At 53.9% G+C, this 14825-nt stretch overlaps 34 non-coding genes across 34 annotated transcripts; 27 read left to right on the forward strand and 7 right to left on the reverse strand.

Moving 5' to 3' along the window:
• The first annotated feature begins 206 nt into the window (after positions 1-206).
• On the forward strand, positions 207-278 carry Trnae-uuc (transfer RNA glutamic acid (anticodon UUC)). Its single transcript has one exon. It is a non-coding gene; the product is annotated as a tRNA-Glu (tRNA).
• Positions 279-574: 296 nt separating this feature from the next.
• Trnak-uuu (transfer RNA lysine (anticodon UUU)) lies at positions 575-647 on the forward strand. Its single transcript has one exon. It is a non-coding gene; the product is annotated as a tRNA-Lys (tRNA).
• Positions 648-787: 140 nt separating this feature from the next.
• Positions 788-869, forward strand: Trnas-aga (transfer RNA serine (anticodon AGA)). The gene has a single exon. It is a non-coding gene; the product is annotated as a tRNA-Ser (tRNA).
• A 280-nt stretch (positions 870-1149) lies between these two features.
• Positions 1150-1221, reverse strand: Trnag-ucc (transfer RNA glycine (anticodon UCC)). The gene has a single exon. It is a non-coding gene; the product is annotated as a tRNA-Gly (tRNA).
• Positions 1222-2042: 821 nt separating this feature from the next.
• Trnam-cau (transfer RNA methionine (anticodon CAU)) lies at positions 2043-2115 on the forward strand. The gene has a single exon. It is a non-coding gene; the product is annotated as a tRNA-Met (tRNA).
• A 322-nt stretch (positions 2116-2437) lies between these two features.
• On the forward strand, positions 2438-2509 carry Trnae-uuc (transfer RNA glutamic acid (anticodon UUC)). Its single transcript has one exon. It is a non-coding gene; the product is annotated as a tRNA-Glu (tRNA).
• Positions 2510-2806: 297 nt separating this feature from the next.
• Positions 2807-2879, forward strand: Trnak-uuu (transfer RNA lysine (anticodon UUU)). The gene has a single exon. It is a non-coding gene; the product is annotated as a tRNA-Lys (tRNA).
• A 140-nt stretch (positions 2880-3019) lies between these two features.
• On the forward strand, positions 3020-3101 carry Trnas-aga (transfer RNA serine (anticodon AGA)). The gene has a single exon. It is a non-coding gene; the product is annotated as a tRNA-Ser (tRNA).
• Positions 3102-3381: 280 nt separating this feature from the next.
• Trnag-ucc (transfer RNA glycine (anticodon UCC)) lies at positions 3382-3453 on the reverse strand. Its single transcript has one exon. It is a non-coding gene; the product is annotated as a tRNA-Gly (tRNA).
• An 823-nt stretch (positions 3454-4276) lies between these two features.
• Positions 4277-4349, forward strand: Trnam-cau (transfer RNA methionine (anticodon CAU)). The gene has a single exon. It is a non-coding gene; the product is annotated as a tRNA-Met (tRNA).
• A 322-nt stretch (positions 4350-4671) lies between these two features.
• Positions 4672-4743, forward strand: Trnae-uuc (transfer RNA glutamic acid (anticodon UUC)). The gene has a single exon. It is a non-coding gene; the product is annotated as a tRNA-Glu (tRNA).
• Positions 4744-5039: 296 nt separating this feature from the next.
• On the forward strand, positions 5040-5112 carry Trnak-uuu (transfer RNA lysine (anticodon UUU)). Its single transcript has one exon. It is a non-coding gene; the product is annotated as a tRNA-Lys (tRNA).
• A 140-nt stretch (positions 5113-5252) lies between these two features.
• On the forward strand, positions 5253-5334 carry Trnas-aga (transfer RNA serine (anticodon AGA)). Its single transcript has one exon. It is a non-coding gene; the product is annotated as a tRNA-Ser (tRNA).
• Positions 5335-5613: 279 nt separating this feature from the next.
• On the reverse strand, positions 5614-5685 carry Trnag-ucc (transfer RNA glycine (anticodon UCC)). The gene has a single exon. It is a non-coding gene; the product is annotated as a tRNA-Gly (tRNA).
• Positions 5686-6507: 822 nt separating this feature from the next.
• On the forward strand, positions 6508-6580 carry Trnam-cau (transfer RNA methionine (anticodon CAU)). The gene has a single exon. It is a non-coding gene; the product is annotated as a tRNA-Met (tRNA).
• A 322-nt stretch (positions 6581-6902) lies between these two features.
• Trnae-uuc (transfer RNA glutamic acid (anticodon UUC)) lies at positions 6903-6974 on the forward strand. Its single transcript has one exon. It is a non-coding gene; the product is annotated as a tRNA-Glu (tRNA).
• A 296-nt stretch (positions 6975-7270) lies between these two features.
• On the forward strand, positions 7271-7343 carry Trnak-uuu (transfer RNA lysine (anticodon UUU)). Its single transcript has one exon. It is a non-coding gene; the product is annotated as a tRNA-Lys (tRNA).
• A 140-nt stretch (positions 7344-7483) lies between these two features.
• Trnas-aga (transfer RNA serine (anticodon AGA)) lies at positions 7484-7565 on the forward strand. The gene has a single exon. It is a non-coding gene; the product is annotated as a tRNA-Ser (tRNA).
• A 280-nt stretch (positions 7566-7845) lies between these two features.
• On the reverse strand, positions 7846-7917 carry Trnag-ucc (transfer RNA glycine (anticodon UCC)). The gene has a single exon. It is a non-coding gene; the product is annotated as a tRNA-Gly (tRNA).
• Positions 7918-8739: 822 nt separating this feature from the next.
• On the forward strand, positions 8740-8812 carry Trnam-cau (transfer RNA methionine (anticodon CAU)). Its single transcript has one exon. It is a non-coding gene; the product is annotated as a tRNA-Met (tRNA).
• A 322-nt stretch (positions 8813-9134) lies between these two features.
• Trnae-uuc (transfer RNA glutamic acid (anticodon UUC)) lies at positions 9135-9206 on the forward strand. The gene has a single exon. It is a non-coding gene; the product is annotated as a tRNA-Glu (tRNA).
• A 296-nt stretch (positions 9207-9502) lies between these two features.
• On the forward strand, positions 9503-9575 carry Trnak-uuu (transfer RNA lysine (anticodon UUU)). The gene has a single exon. It is a non-coding gene; the product is annotated as a tRNA-Lys (tRNA).
• Positions 9576-9715: 140 nt separating this feature from the next.
• Positions 9716-9797, forward strand: Trnas-aga (transfer RNA serine (anticodon AGA)). The gene has a single exon. It is a non-coding gene; the product is annotated as a tRNA-Ser (tRNA).
• Positions 9798-10077: 280 nt separating this feature from the next.
• Trnag-ucc (transfer RNA glycine (anticodon UCC)) lies at positions 10078-10149 on the reverse strand. The gene has a single exon. It is a non-coding gene; the product is annotated as a tRNA-Gly (tRNA).
• Positions 10150-10971: 822 nt separating this feature from the next.
• Trnam-cau (transfer RNA methionine (anticodon CAU)) lies at positions 10972-11044 on the forward strand. Its single transcript has one exon. It is a non-coding gene; the product is annotated as a tRNA-Met (tRNA).
• A 322-nt stretch (positions 11045-11366) lies between these two features.
• Trnae-uuc (transfer RNA glutamic acid (anticodon UUC)) lies at positions 11367-11438 on the forward strand. The gene has a single exon. It is a non-coding gene; the product is annotated as a tRNA-Glu (tRNA).
• A 296-nt stretch (positions 11439-11734) lies between these two features.
• On the forward strand, positions 11735-11807 carry Trnak-uuu (transfer RNA lysine (anticodon UUU)). The gene has a single exon. It is a non-coding gene; the product is annotated as a tRNA-Lys (tRNA).
• A 140-nt stretch (positions 11808-11947) lies between these two features.
• On the forward strand, positions 11948-12029 carry Trnas-aga (transfer RNA serine (anticodon AGA)). The gene has a single exon. It is a non-coding gene; the product is annotated as a tRNA-Ser (tRNA).
• Positions 12030-12309: 280 nt separating this feature from the next.
• Positions 12310-12381, reverse strand: Trnag-ucc (transfer RNA glycine (anticodon UCC)). Its single transcript has one exon. It is a non-coding gene; the product is annotated as a tRNA-Gly (tRNA).
• An 822-nt stretch (positions 12382-13203) lies between these two features.
• Trnam-cau (transfer RNA methionine (anticodon CAU)) lies at positions 13204-13276 on the forward strand. Its single transcript has one exon. It is a non-coding gene; the product is annotated as a tRNA-Met (tRNA).
• Positions 13277-13598: 322 nt separating this feature from the next.
• Positions 13599-13670, forward strand: Trnae-uuc (transfer RNA glutamic acid (anticodon UUC)). The gene has a single exon. It is a non-coding gene; the product is annotated as a tRNA-Glu (tRNA).
• Positions 13671-13966: 296 nt separating this feature from the next.
• On the forward strand, positions 13967-14039 carry Trnak-uuu (transfer RNA lysine (anticodon UUU)). The gene has a single exon. It is a non-coding gene; the product is annotated as a tRNA-Lys (tRNA).
• A 140-nt stretch (positions 14040-14179) lies between these two features.
• Positions 14180-14261, forward strand: Trnas-aga (transfer RNA serine (anticodon AGA)). Its single transcript has one exon. It is a non-coding gene; the product is annotated as a tRNA-Ser (tRNA).
• Positions 14262-14541: 280 nt separating this feature from the next.
• Trnag-ucc (transfer RNA glycine (anticodon UCC)) lies at positions 14542-14613 on the reverse strand. The gene has a single exon. It is a non-coding gene; the product is annotated as a tRNA-Gly (tRNA).
• Positions 14614-14825: the final 212 nt, after the last annotated feature.

Here is a 14825-nt window from a genome sequence, read left to right on the forward strand (position 1 = left end):
CAATTATGGCAAGGTACAACTTTGATCTTTCTCCTCCCCTGTTATGAGTAAAATATGATGCAAACAGCAATGAATAGTCAGTTTCGAGCTGTGCGCCATGCCAGTCTGCACGCACAAATACGCTCGCAAACAGAGAGCACCACTGAGTCCGGATTCAGCACGAAATGCGGGAGGAGAGGGAGTAAATCTCACGTTTACCGAGCAAATCCGGTGTGGTCTAGTGGCTAGGATACCTGGCTTTCACCCAGGAGGCCCGGGTTCGATTCCCGGTACCGGAAGAGAAGTTTTTGCGCACACGTCCCTCCATGTTTTGGCCTTCCAACCTTCGTTTGTCGCCCTCCTTCCGGAGCTTCAACCGAACGTAATCGGGGAAAACAGGCACAAGATGCAATTACTGTCAGCACCGGGATAAAGGCAGAAGAGGCACTAGTCCGCTGTTGGGCTGCTACCAGCGTCAGTGGGAAGTCGGTGAAGTGGCCAGTTGCGCCAGAAGCCAGCAATTACCGTAGTACGCCTACACACGCGTTCCAATTATTCACATTGCTTGCAGCCGCTCCACCCACAACGGGCATGAGCCCGGATAGCTCAGTCGGTAGAGCATTAGGCTTTTAACCTAAGGGTCCAGGGTTCGAGTCCCTGTCCGGGCGAAGATTTTTAACGCTTCCGTAATGGCTCGTCTCGTAGCGCTGGTAGCCCTGCCGTAATCAGTGCACAGAGTTCGTTTCCTGTCAACATTCTGCGCAGACCGGTTAGATTTTTCACGATTCGAGGGAAGCTTCAGATACGAGCAGTCGTGGCCGAGTGGTTAAGGCGTCTGACTAGAAATCAGATTCCCTCTGGGAGCGTAGGTTCGAGTCCTACCGACTGCGTCCGTTTTTCTTTTCTTTTTTTCTTTAGGAAGGAGGAGCAGAAAATTTCGCGGTTTGCCTGTCGTTTTGGTACCTCGCCACACCTCACCTCTCACAGTCGTTTATAGCGCCTGTCCTTTTGATAAGGGCGAATTCCAAGCGTCAGCTTTCGCGTCAGCCGAGCAAAGTCGGGACAAGTCGGGACATACTACAGGATGGCCTGCGTGGAGCAACGACGGAAAGAAAACGTTAATTTAACAGCACGTGGCTCACATACTCATACGCAAAAAGTTTCGCCCGTTGCGGTGGCCGGGAATCGAACCCGGATCAACTGCTTGGAAGGCAACTATGCTCACCATTACACCACCACCGCACAGCCGCTGCTCGCAACGCCGCGCTGTGTCGGCTTCCCGCCCGCCGCCAGCGGCCCACGGTGATAGTAGCTGTAGGCGCTTTACGAGGTAGGAGGGTGCATCCACACGCATTCGGGTAGCGCCTCCACGCACGCTGCGTCTTTGGGCAAGACTCGTCGCCGCGGCCGCAACGTTACTCACACGATAGTGATGAGCGGTCGCTATAAGGCAGTGTAGTGGGGGACTCCGCGTGTGTAGCACTTTTTTCGGTCGTATCCGACGTCGCTGGGTGGCAATCCCACTTTCCCTGCAGACAGCTGCTCGGGAATATGCTCGGCAAGCACGGACGGCATCGGACGTCCGCCCCCAACAAGTGCAACTAACAAAATGAGAACAACAACTAAAAAAGTGGTAGGTTGTTCGCCTACCACGCGGGCGGCCCGGCTTCGATTCCGGCCGATGCATCGTTTTGCTGTTCTCGCTATAATGCCGCCGCGCCGATTGCCCGCTTGAGCTGCGTCAGCCTCAGGAATGTGTAGCAGGATTCGCTGTGAGAAGAACCAAACACGCAGCACGCAAGAGGCCGTACTTGGACGGTCGCGTGCTATTTCTGAACTCTAGCGTCGGCCTGGCCCTACAGGCCGCTGTGTCCAGGTGCCGCAAGGGCGATGTACTGTTACCTCAGGCAGTGCTGCTTTCCGTTGAAAAAGCTGCGGCAGCAGTTTAATCTAGCCAGTCGGGAAAGCACGTGTAGCAACACAGCAGATTCTTGAGAAAGCGCAAACTGTCTATCTCTAATATGTGGGACTTACCAAGTTTCCTGGGACGCTTGTTGCAACGTGCCTCGGTAGCGCAGTAGGTAGCGCGTAAGTCTCATAATCTTAAGGTCGTGAGTTCGATCCTCACCCGGGGCATTTAATTTGCTGTACATCATGGCTGAATTAACGGCGCTGCTGTTGCTAGGGAACGAACTTAATTGTCGTTTGTTATCCCCAAGGAGTCCACGCCTCAGCGTAAAAATGTTTACTTCCAATTATGGCAAGGTACAACTTTGATCTTTCTCCTCCCCTGTTATGAGTAAAATATGATGCAAACAGCAATGAATAGTCAGTTTCGAGCTGTGCGCCATGCCAGTCTGCACGCACAAATACGCTCGCAAACAGAGAGCACCACTGAGTCCGGATTCAGCACGAAATGCGGGAGGAGAGGGAGTAAATCTCACGTTTACCGAGCAAATCCGGTGTGGTCTAGTGGCTAGGATACCTGGCTTTCACCCAGGAGGCCCGGGTTCGATTCCCGGTACCGGAAGAGAAGTTTTTGCGCACACGTCCCCTCCATGTTTTGGCCTTCCAACCTTCGTTTGTCGCCCTCCTTCCGGAGCTTCAACCGAACGTAATCGGGGAAAACAGGCACAAGATGCAATTACTGTCAGCACCGGGATAAAGGCAGAAGAGGCACTAGTCCGCTGTTGGGCTGCTACCAGCGTCAGTGGGAAGTCGGTGAAGTGGCCAGTTGCGCCAGAAGCCAGCAATTACCGTAGTACGCCTACACACGCGTTCCAATTATTCACATTGCTTGCAGCCGCTCCACCCACAACGGGCATGAGCCCGGATAGCTCAGTCGGTAGAGCATTAGGCTTTTAACCTAAGGGTCCAGGGTTCGAGTCCCTGTCCGGGCGAAGATTTTTAACGCTTCCGTAATGGCTCGTCTCGTAGCGCTGGTAGCCCTGCCGTAATCAGTGCACAGAGTTCGTTTCCTGTCAACATTCTGCGCAGACCGGTTAGATTTTTCACGATTCGAGGGAAGCTTCAGATACGAGCAGTCGTGGCCGAGTGGTTAAGGCGTCTGACTAGAAATCAGATTCCCTCTGGGAGCGTAGGTTCGAGTCCTACCGACTGCGTCCGTTTTTCTTTTCTTTTTTTCTTTAGGAAGGAGGAGCAGAAAATTTCGCGGTTTGCCTGTCGTTTTGGTACCTCGCCACACCTCACCTCTCACAGTCGTTTATAGCGCCTGTCCTTTTGATAAGGGCGAATTCCAAGCGTCAGCTTTCGCGTCAGCCGAGCAAAGTCGGGACAAGTCGGGACATACTACAGGATGGCCTGCGTGGAGCAACGACGGAAAGAAAACGTTAATTTAACAGCACGTGGCTCACATACTCATACGCAAAAAGTTTCGCCCGTTGCGGTGGCCGGGAATCGAACCCGGATCAACTGCTTGGAAGGCAACTATGCTCACCATTACACCACCACCGCACAGCCGCTGCTCGCAACGCCGCGCTGTGTCGGCTTCCCGCCCGCCGCCAGCGGCCCACGGTGATAGTAGCTGTAGGCGCTTTACGAGGTAGGAGGGTGCATCCACACGCATTCGGGTAGCGCCTCCACGCACGCTGCGTCTTTGGGCAAGACTCGTCGCCGCGGCCGCAACGTTACTCACACGATAGTGATGAGCGGTCGCTATAAGGCAGTGTAGTGGGGGACTCCGCGTGTGTAGCACTTTTTTTCGGTCGTATCCGACGTCGCTGGGTGGCAATCCCACTTTCCCTGCAGACAGCTGCTCGGGAATATGCTCGGCAAGCACGGACGGCATCGGACGTCCGCCCCCAACAAGTGCAACTAACAAAATGAGAACAACAACTAAAAAAGTGGTAGGTTGTTCGCCTACCACGCGGGCGGCCCGGCTTCGATTCCCGGCCGATGCATCGTTTTGCTGTTCTCGCTATAATGCCGCCGCGCCGATTGCCCGCTTGAGCTGCGTCAGCCTCAGGAATGTGTAGCAGGATTCGCTGTGAGAAGAACCAAACACGCAGCACGCAAGAGGCCGTACTTGGACGGTCGCGTGCTATTTCTGAACTCTAGCGTCGGCCTGGCCCTACAGGCCGCTGTGTCCAGGTGCCGCAAGGGCGATGTACTGTTACCTCAGGCAGTGCTGCTTTCCGTTGAAAAAGCTGCGGCAGCAGTTTAATCTAGCCAGTCGGGAAAGCACGTGTAGCAACACAGCAGATTCTTGAGAAAGCGCAAACTGTCTATCTCTAATATGTGGGACTTACCAAGTTTCCTGGGACGCTTGTTGCAACGTGCCTCGGTAGCGCAGTAGGTAGCGCGTAAGTCTCATAATCTTAAGGTCGTGAGTTCGATCCTCACCCGGGGCATTTAATTTGCTGTACATCATGGCTGAATTAACGGCGCTGCTGTTGCTAGGGAACGAACTTAATTGTCGTTTGTTATCCCCAAGGAGTCCACGCCTCAGCGTAAAAATGTTTACTTCCAATTATGGCAAGGTACAACTTTGATCTTTCTCCTCCCCTGTTATGAGTAAAATATGATGCAAACAGCAATGAATAGTCAGTTTCGAGCTGTGCGCCATGCCAGTCTGCACGCACAAATACGCTCGCAAACAGAGAGCACCACTGAGTCCGGATTCAGCACGAAATGCGGGAGGAGAGGGAGTAAATCTCACGTTTACCGAGCAAATCCGGTGTGGTCTAGTGGCTAGGATACCTGGCTTTCACCCAGGAGGCCCGGGTTCGATTCCCGGTACCGGAAGAGAAGTTTTTGCGCACACGTCCCTCCATGTTTTGGCCTTCCAACCTTCGTTTGTCGCCCTCCTTCCGGAGCTTCAACCGAACGTAATCGGGGAAAACAGGCACAAGATGCAATTACTGTCAGCACCGGGATAAAGGCAGAAGAGGCACTAGTCCGCTGTTGGGCTGCTACCAGCGTCAGTGGGAAGTCGGTGAAGTGGCCAGTTGCGCCAGAAGCCAGCAATTACCGTAGTACGCCTACACACGCGTTCCAATTATTCACATTGCTTGCAGCCGCTCCACCCACAACGGGCATGAGCCCGGATAGCTCAGTCGGTAGAGCATTAGGCTTTTAACCTAAGGGTCCAGGGTTCGAGTCCCTGTCCGGGCGAAGATTTTTAACGCTTCCGTAATGGCTCGTCTCGTAGCGCTGGTAGCCCTGCCGTAATCAGTGCACAGAGTTCGTTTCCTGTCAACATTCTGCGCAGACCGGTTAGATTTTTCACGATTCGAGGGAAGCTTCAGATACGAGCAGTCGTGGCCGAGTGGTTAAGGCGTCTGACTAGAAATCAGATTCCCTCTGGGAGCGTAGGTTCGAGTCCTACCGACTGCGTCCGTTTTTCTTTTCTTTTTTCTTTAGGAAGGAGGAGCAGAAAATTTCGCGGTTTGCCTGTCGTTTTGGTACCTCGCCACACCTCACCTCTCACAGTCGTTTATAGCGCCTGTCCTTTTGATAAGGGCGAATTCCAAGCGTCAGCTTTCGCGTCAGCCGAGCAAAGTCGGGACAAGTCGGGACATACTACAGGATGGCCTGCGTGGAGCAACGACGGAAAGAAAACGTTAATTTAACAGCACGTGGCTCACATACTCATACGCAAAAAGTTTCGCCCGTTGCGGTGGCCGGGAATCGAACCCGGATCAACTGCTTGGAAGGCAACTATGCTCACCATTACACCACCACCGCACAGCCGCTGCTCGCAACGCCGCGCTGTGTCGGCTTCCCGCCCGCCGCCAGCGGCCCACGGTGATAGTAGCTGTAGGCGCTTTACGAGGTAGGAGGGTGCATCCACACGCATTCGGGTAGCGCCTCCACGCACGCTGCGTCTTTGGGCAAGACTCGTCGCCGCGGCCGCAACGTTACTCACACGATAGTGATGAGCGGTCGCTATAAGGCAGTGTAGTGGGGGACTCCGCGTGTGTAGCACTTTTTTCGGTCGTATCCGACGTCGCTGGGTGGCAATCCCACTTTCCCTGCAGACAGCTGCTCGGGAATATGCTCGGCAAGCACGGACGGCATCGGACGTCCGCCCCCAACAAGTGCAACTAACAAAATGAGAACAACAACTAAAAAAGTGGTAGGTTGTTCGCCTACCACGCGGGCGGCCCGGCTTCGATTCCCGGCCGATGCATCGTTTTGCTGTTCTCGCTATAATGCCGCCGCGCCGATTGCCCGCTTGAGCTGCGTCAGCCTCAGGAATGTGTAGCAGGATTCGCTGTGAGAAGAACCAAACACGCAGCACGCAAGAGGCCGTACTTGGACGGTCGCGTGCTATTTCTGAACTCTAGCGTCGGCCTGGCCCTACAGGCCGCTGTGTCCAGGTGCCGCAAGGGCGATGTACTGTTACCTCAGGCAGTGCTGCTTTCCGTTGAAAAAGCTGCGGCAGCAGTTTAATCTAGCCAGTCGGGAAAGCACGTGTAGCAACACAGCAGATTCTTGAGAAAGCGCAAACTGTCTATCTCTAATATGTGGGACTTACCAAGTTTCCTGGGACGCTTGTTGCAACGTGCCTCGGTAGCGCAGTAGGTAGCGCGTAAGTCTCATAATCTTAAGGTCGTGAGTTCGATCCTCACCCGGGGCATTTAATTTGCTGTACATCATGGCTGAATTAACGGCGCTGCTGTTGCTAGGGAACGAACTTAATTGTCGTTTGTTATCCCCAAGGAGTCCACGCCTCAGCGTAAAAATGTTTACTTCCAATTATGGCAAGGTACAACTTTGATCTTTCTCCTCCCCTGTTATGAGTAAAATATGATGCAAACAGCAATGAATAGTCAGTTTCGAGCTGTGCGCCATGCCAGTCTGCACGCACAAATACGCTCGCAAACAGAGAGCACCACTGAGTCCGGATTCAGCACGAAATGCGGGAGGAGAGGGAGTAAATCTCACGTTTACCGAGCAAATCCGGTGTGGTCTAGTGGCTAGGATACCTGGCTTTCACCCAGGAGGCCCGGGTTCGATTCCCGGTACCGGAAGAGAAGTTTTTGCGCACACGTCCCTCCATGTTTTGGCCTTCCAACCTTCGTTTGTCGCCCTCCTTCCGGAGCTTCAACCGAACGTAATCGGGGAAAACAGGCACAAGATGCAATTACTGTCAGCACCGGGATAAAGGCAGAAGAGGCACTAGTCCGCTGTTGGGCTGCTACCAGCGTCAGTGGGAAGTCGGTGAAGTGGCCAGTTGCGCCAGAAGCCAGCAATTACCGTAGTACGCCTACACACGCGTTCCAATTATTCACATTGCTTGCAGCCGCTCCACCCACAACGGGCATGAGCCCGGATAGCTCAGTCGGTAGAGCATTAGGCTTTTAACCTAAGGGTCCAGGGTTCGAGTCCCTGTCCGGGCGAAGATTTTTAACGCTTCCGTAATGGCTCGTCTCGTAGCGCTGGTAGCCCTGCCGTAATCAGTGCACAGAGTTCGTTTCCTGTCAACATTCTGCGCAGACCGGTTAGATTTTTCACGATTCGAGGGAAGCTTCAGATACGAGCAGTCGTGGCCGAGTGGTTAAGGCGTCTGACTAGAAATCAGATTCCCTCTGGGAGCGTAGGTTCGAGTCCTACCGACTGCGTCCGTTTTTCTTTTCTTTTTTTCTTTAGGAAGGAGGAGCAGAAAATTTCGCGGTTTGCCTGTCGTTTTGGTACCTCGCCACACCTCACCTCTCACAGTCGTTTATAGCGCCTGTCCTTTTGATAAGGGCGAATTCCAAGCGTCAGCTTTCGCGTCAGCCGAGCAAAGTCGGGACAAGTCGGGACATACTACAGGATGGCCTGCGTGGAGCAACGACGGAAAGAAAACGTTAATTTAACAGCACGTGGCTCACATACTCATACGCAAAAAGTTTCGCCCGTTGCGGTGGCCGGGAATCGAACCCGGATCAACTGCTTGGAAGGCAACTATGCTCACCATTACACCACCACCGCACAGCCGCTGCTCGCAACGCCGCGCTGTGTCGGCTTCCCGCCCGCCGCCAGCGGCCCACGGTGATAGTAGCTGTAGGCGCTTTACGAGGTAGGAGGGTGCATCCACACGCATTCGGGTAGCGCCTCCACGCACGCTGCGTCTTTGGGCAAGACTCGTCGCCGCGGCCGCAACGTTACTCACACGATAGTGATGAGCGGTCGCTATAAGGCAGTGTAGTGGGGGACTCCGCGTGTGTAGCACTTTTTTCGGTCGTATCCGACGTCGCTGGGTGGCAATCCCACTTTCCCTGCAGACAGCTGCTCGGGAATATGCTCGGCAAGCACGGACGGCATCGGACGTCCGCCCCCAACAAGTGCAACTAACAAAATGAGAACAACAACTAAAAAAGTGGTAGGTTGTTCGCCTACCACGCGGGCGGCCCGGCTTCGATTCCCGGCCGATGCATCGTTTTGCTGTTCTCGCTATAATGCCGCCGCGCCGATTGCCCGCTTGAGCTGCGTCAGCCTCAGGAATGTGTAGCAGGATTCGCTGTGAGAAGAACCAAACACGCAGCACGCAAGAGGCCGTACTTGGACGGTCGCGTGCTATTTCTGAACTCTAGCGTCGGCCTGGCCCTACAGGCCGCTGTGTCCAGGTGCCGCAAGGGCGATGTACTGTTACCTCAGGCAGTGCTGCTTTCCGTTGAAAAAGCTGCGGCAGCAGTTTAATCTAGCCAGTCGGGAAAGCACGTGTAGCAACACAGCAGATTCTTGAGAAAGCGCAAACTGTCTATCTCTAATATGTGGGACTTACCAAGTTTCCTGGGACGCTTGTTGCAACGTGCCTCGGTAGCGCAGTAGGTAGCGCGTAAGTCTCATAATCTTAAGGTCGTGAGTTCGATCCTCACCCGGGGCATTTAATTTGCTGTACATCATGGCTGAATTAACGGCGCTGCTGTTGCTAGGGAACGAACTTAATTGTCGTTTGTTATCCCCAAGGAGTCCACGCCTCAGCGTAAAAATGTTTACTTCCAATTATGGCAAGGTACAACTTTGATCTTTCTCCTCCCCTGTTATGAGTAAAATATGATGCAAACAGCAATGAATAGTCAGTTTCGAGCTGTGCGCCATGCCAGTCTGCACGCACAAATACGCTCGCAAACAGAGAGCACCACTGAGTCCGGATTCAGCACGAAATGCGGGAGGAGAGGGAGTAAATCTCACGTTTACCGAGCAAATCCGGTGTGGTCTAGTGGCTAGGATACCTGGCTTTCACCCAGGAGGCCCGGGTTCGATTCCCGGTACCGGAAGAGAAGTTTTTGCGCACACGTCCCTCCATGTTTTGGCCTTCCAACCTTCGTTTGTCGCCCTCCTTCCGGAGCTTCAACCGAACGTAATCGGGGAAAACAGGCACAAGATGCAATTACTGTCAGCACCGGGATAAAGGCAGAAGAGGCACTAGTCCGCTGTTGGGCTGCTACCAGCGTCAGTGGGAAGTCGGTGAAGTGGCCAGTTGCGCCAGAAGCCAGCAATTACCGTAGTACGCCTACACACGCGTTCCAATTATTCACATTGCTTGCAGCCGCTCCACCCACAACGGGCATGAGCCCGGATAGCTCAGTCGGTAGAGCATTAGGCTTTTAACCTAAGGGTCCAGGGTTCGAGTCCCTGTCCGGGCGAAGATTTTTAACGCTTCCGTAATGGCTCGTCTCGTAGCGCTGGTAGCCCTGCCGTAATCAGTGCACAGAGTTCGTTTCCTGTCAACATTCTGCGCAGACCGGTTAGATTTTTCACGATTCGAGGGAAGCTTCAGATACGAGCAGTCGTGGCCGAGTGGTTAAGGCGTCTGACTAGAAATCAGATTCCCTCTGGGAGCGTAGGTTCGAGTCCTACCGACTGCGTCCGTTTTTCTTTTCTTTTTTTCTTTAGGAAGGAGGAGCAGAAAATTTCGCGGTTTGCCTGTCGTTTTGGTACCTCGCCACACCTCACCTCTCACAGTCGTTTATAGCGCCTGTCCTTTTGATAAGGGCGAATTCCAAGCGTCAGCTTTCGCGTCAGCCGAGCAAAGTCGGGACAAGTCGGGACATACTACAGGATGGCCTGCGTGGAGCAACGACGGAAAGAAAACGTTAATTTAACAGCACGTGGCTCACATACTCATACGCAAAAAGTTTCGCCCGTTGCGGTGGCCGGGAATCGAACCCGGATCAACTGCTTGGAAGGCAACTATGCTCACCATTACACCACCACCGCACAGCCGCTGCTCGCAACGCCGCGCTGTGTCGGCTTCCCGCCCGCCGCCAGCGGCCCACGGTGATAGTAGCTGTAGGCGCTTTACGAGGTAGGAGGGTGCATCCACACGCATTCGGGTAGCGCCTCCACGCACGCTGCGTCTTTGGGCAAGACTCGTCGCCGCGGCCGCAACGTTACTCACACGATAGTGATGAGCGGTCGCTATAAGGCAGTGTAGTGGGGGACTCCGCGTGTGTAGCACTTTTTTCGGTCGTATCCGACGTCGCTGGGTGGCAATCCCACTTTCCCTGCAGACAGCTGCTCGGGAATATGCTCGGCAAGCACGGACGGCATCGGACGTCCGCCCCCAACAAGTGCAACTAACAAAATGAGAACAACAACTAAAAAAGTGGTAGGTTGTTCGCCTACCACGCGGGCGGCCCGGCTTCGATTCCCGGCCGATGCATCGTTTTGCTGTTCTCGCTATAATGCCGCCGCGCCGATTGCCCGCTTGAGCTGCGTCAGCCTCAGGAATGTGTAGCAGGATTCGCTGTGAGAAGAACCAAACACGCAGCACGCAAGAGGCCGTACTTGGACGGTCGCGTGCTATTTCTGAACTCTAGCGTCGGCCTGGCCCTACAGGCCGCTGTGTCCAGGTGCCGCAAGGGCGATGTACTGTTACCTCAGGCAGTGCTGCTTTCCGTTGAAAAAGCTGCGGCAGCAGTTTAATCTAGCCAGTCGGGAAAGCACGTGTAGCAACACAGCAGATTCTTGAGAAAGCGCAAACTGTCTATCTCTAATATGTGGGACTTACCAAGTTTCCTGGGACGCTTGTTGCAACGTGCCTCGGTAGCGCAGTAGGTAGCGCGTAAGTCTCATAATCTTAAGGTCGTGAGTTCGATCCTCACCCGGGGCATTTAATTTGCTGTACATCATGGCTGAATTAACGGCGCTGCTGTTGCTAGGGAACGAACTTAATTGTCGTTTGTTATCCCCAAGGAGTCCACGCCTCAGCGTAAAAATGTTTACTTCCAATTATGGCAAGGTACAACTTTGATCTTTCTCCTCCCCTGTTATGAGTAAAATATGATGCAAACAGCAATGAATAGTCAGTTTCGAGCTGTGCGCCATGCCAGTCTGCACGCACAAATACGCTCGCAAACAGAGAGCACCACTGAGTCCGGATTCAGCACGAAATGCGGGAGGAGAGGGAGTAAATCTCACGTTTACCGAGCAAATCCGGTGTGGTCTAGTGGCTAGGATACCTGGCTTTCACCCAGGAGGCCCGGGTTCGATTCCCGGTACCGGAAGAGAAGTTTTTGCGCACACGTCCCTCCATGTTTTGGCCTTCCAACCTTCGTTTGTCGCCCTCCTTCCGGAGCTTCAACCGAACGTAATCGGGGAAAACAGGCACAAGATGCAATTACTGTCAGCACCGGGATAAAGGCAGAAGAGGCACTAGTCCGCTGTTGGGCTGCTACCAGCGTCAGTGGGAAGTCGGTGAAGTGGCCAGTTGCGCCAGAAGCCAGCAATTACCGTAGTACGCCTACACACGCGTTCCAATTATTCACATTGCTTGCAGCCGCTCCACCCACAACGGGCATGAGCCCGGATAGCTCAGTCGGTAGAGCATTAGGCTTTTAATCTAAGGGTCCAGGGTTCGAGTCCCTGTCCGGGCGAAGATTTTTAACGCTTCCGTAATGGCTCGTCTCGTAGCGCTGGTAGCCCTGCCGTAATCAGTGCACAGAGTTCGTTTCCTGTCAACATTCTGCGCAGACCGGTTAGATTTTTCACGATTCGAGGGAAGCTTCAGATACGAGCAGTCGTGGCCGAGTGGTTAAGGCGTCTGACTAGAAATCAGATTCCCTCTGGGAGCGTAGGTTCGAGTCCTACCGACTGCGTCCGTTTTTCTTTTCTTTTTTTCTTTAGGAAGGAGGAGCAGAAAATTTCGCGGTTTGCCTGTCGTTTTGGTACCTCGCCACACCTCACCTCTCACAGTCGTTTATAGCGCCTGTCCTTTTGATAAGGGCGAATTCCAAGCGTCAGCTTTCGCGTCAGCCGAGCAAAGTCGGGACAAGTCGGGACATACTACAGGATGGCCTGCGTGGAGCAACGACGGAAAGAAAACGTTAATTTAACAGCACGTGGCTCACATACTCATACGCAAAAAGTTTCGCCCGTTGCGGTGGCCGGGAATCGAACCCGGATCAACTGCTTGGAAGGCAACTATGCTCACCATTACACCACCACCGCACAGCCGCTGCTCGCAACGCCGCGCTGTGTCGGCTTCCCGCCCGCCGCCAGCGGCCCACGGTGATAGTAGCTGTAGGCGCTTTACGAGGTAGGAGGGTGCATCCACACGCATTCGGGTAGCGCCTCCACGCACGCTGCGTCTTTGGGCAAGACTCGTCGCCGCGGCCGCAACGTTACTCACACGATAGTGATGAGCGGTCGCTATAAGGCAGTGTAGTGGGGGACTCCGCGTGTGTAGCACTTTTTTCGGTCGTATCCGACGTCGCTGGGTGGCAATCCCACTTTCCCTGCAGACAGCTGCTCGGGAATATGCTCGGCAAGCACGGACGGCATCGGACGTCCGCCCCCAACAAGTGCAACTAACAAAATGAGAACAACAACTAAAAAAGTGGTAGGTTGTTCGCCTACCACGCGGGCGGCCCGGCTTCGATTCCCGGCCGATGCATCGTTTTGCTGTTCTCGCTATAATGCCGCCGCGCCGATTGCCCGCTTGAGCTGCGTCAGCCTCAGGAATGTGTAGCAGGATTCGCTGTGAGAAGAACCAAACACGCAGCACGCAAGAGGCCGTACTTGGACGGTCGCGTGCTATTTCTGAACTCTAGCGTCGGCCTGGCCCTACAGGCCGCTGTGTCCAGGTGCCGCAAGGGCGATGTACTGTTACCTCAGGCAGTGCTGCTTTCCGTTGAAAAAGCTGCGGCAGCAGTTTAATCTAGCCAGTCGGGAAAGCACGTGTAGCAACACAGCAGATTCTTGAGAAAGCGCAAACTGTCTATCTCTAATATGTGGGACTTACCAAGTTTCCTGGGACGCTTGTTGCAACGTGCCTCGGTAGCGCAGTAGGTAGCGCGTAAGTCTCATAATCTTAAGGTCGTGAGTTCGATCCTCACCCGGGGCATTTAATTTGCTGTACATCATGGCTGAATTAACGGCGCTGCTGTTGCTAGGGAACGAACTTAATTGTCGTTTGTTATCCCCAAGGAGTCCACGCCTCAGCGTAAAAATGTTTACTTCCAATTATGGCAAGGTACAACTTTGATCTTTCTCCTCCCCTGTTATGAGTAAAATATGATGCAAACAGCAATGAATAGTCAGTTTCGAGCTGTGCGCCATGCCAGTCTGCACGCACAAATACGCTCGCAAACAGAGAGCACCACTGAGTCCGGATTCAGCACGAAATGCGGGAGGAGAGGGAGTAAATCTCACGTTTACCGAGCAAATCCGGTGTGGTCTAGTGGCTAGGATACCTGGCTTTCACCCAGGAGGCCCGGGTTCGATTCCCGGTACCGGAAGAGAAGTTTTTGCGCACACGTCCCTCCATGTTTTGGCCTTCCAACCTTCGTTTGTCGCCCTCCTTCCGGAGCTTCAACCGAACGTAATCGGGGAAAACAGGCACAAGATGCAATTACTGTCAGCACCGGGATAAAGGCAGAAGAGGCACTAGTCCGCTGTTGGGCTGCTACCAGCGTCAGTGGGAAGTCGGTGAAGTGGCCAGTTGCGCCAGAAGCCAGCAATTACCGTAGTACGCCTACACACGCGTTCCAATTATTCACATTGCTTGCAGCCGCTCCACCCACAACGGGCATGAGCCCGGATAGCTCAGTCGGTAGAGCATTAGGCTTTTAATCTAAGGGTCCAGGGTTCGAGTCCCTGTCCGGGCGAAGATTTTTAACGCTTCCGTAATGGCTCGTCTCGTAGCGCTGGTAGCCCTGCCGTAATCAGTGCACAGAGTTCGTTTCCTGTCAACATTCTGCGCAGACCGGTTAGATTTTTCACGATTCGAGGGAAGCTTCAGATACGAGCAGTCGTGGCCGAGTGGTTAAGGCGTCTGACTAGAAATCAGATTCCCTCTGGGAGCGTAGGTTCGAGTCCTACCGACTGCGTCCGTTTTTCTTTTCTTTTTTTCTTTAGGAAGGAGGAGCAGAAAATTTCGCGGTTTGCCTGTCGTTTTGGTACCTCGCCACACCTCACCTCTCACAGTCGTTTATAGCGCCTGTCCTTTTGATAAGGGCGAATTCCAAGCGTCAGCTTTCGCGTCAGCCGAGCAAAGTCGGGACAAGTCGGGACATACTACAGGATGGCCTGCGTGGAGCAACGACGGAAAGAAAACGTTAATTTAACAGCACGTGGCTCACATACTCATACGCAAAAAGTTTCGCCCGTTGCGGTGGCCGGGAATCGAACCCGGATCGACTGCTTGGAAGGCAACTATGCTCACCATTACACCACCACCGCACAGCCGCTGCTCGCAACGCCGCGCTGTGTCGGCTTCCCGCCCGCCGCCAGCGGCCCACGGTGATAGTAGCTGTAGGCGCTTTACGAGGTAGGAGGGTGCATCCACACGCATTCGGGTAGCGCCTCCACGCACGCTGCGTCTTTGGGCAACACTCGTCGCCGCGGCCGCAACGTTACTCACACGATAGTGATGAGCGGTCGCTATAAGGCAG

This window comes from Schistocerca cancellata, unplaced genomic scaffold (assembly GCF_023864275.1).
Source record: "Schistocerca cancellata isolate TAMUIC-IGC-003103 unplaced genomic scaffold, iqSchCanc2.1 HiC_scaffold_589, whole genome shotgun sequence".
Taxonomy (NCBI): domain Eukaryota; kingdom Metazoa; phylum Arthropoda; class Insecta; order Orthoptera; family Acrididae; genus Schistocerca; species Schistocerca cancellata.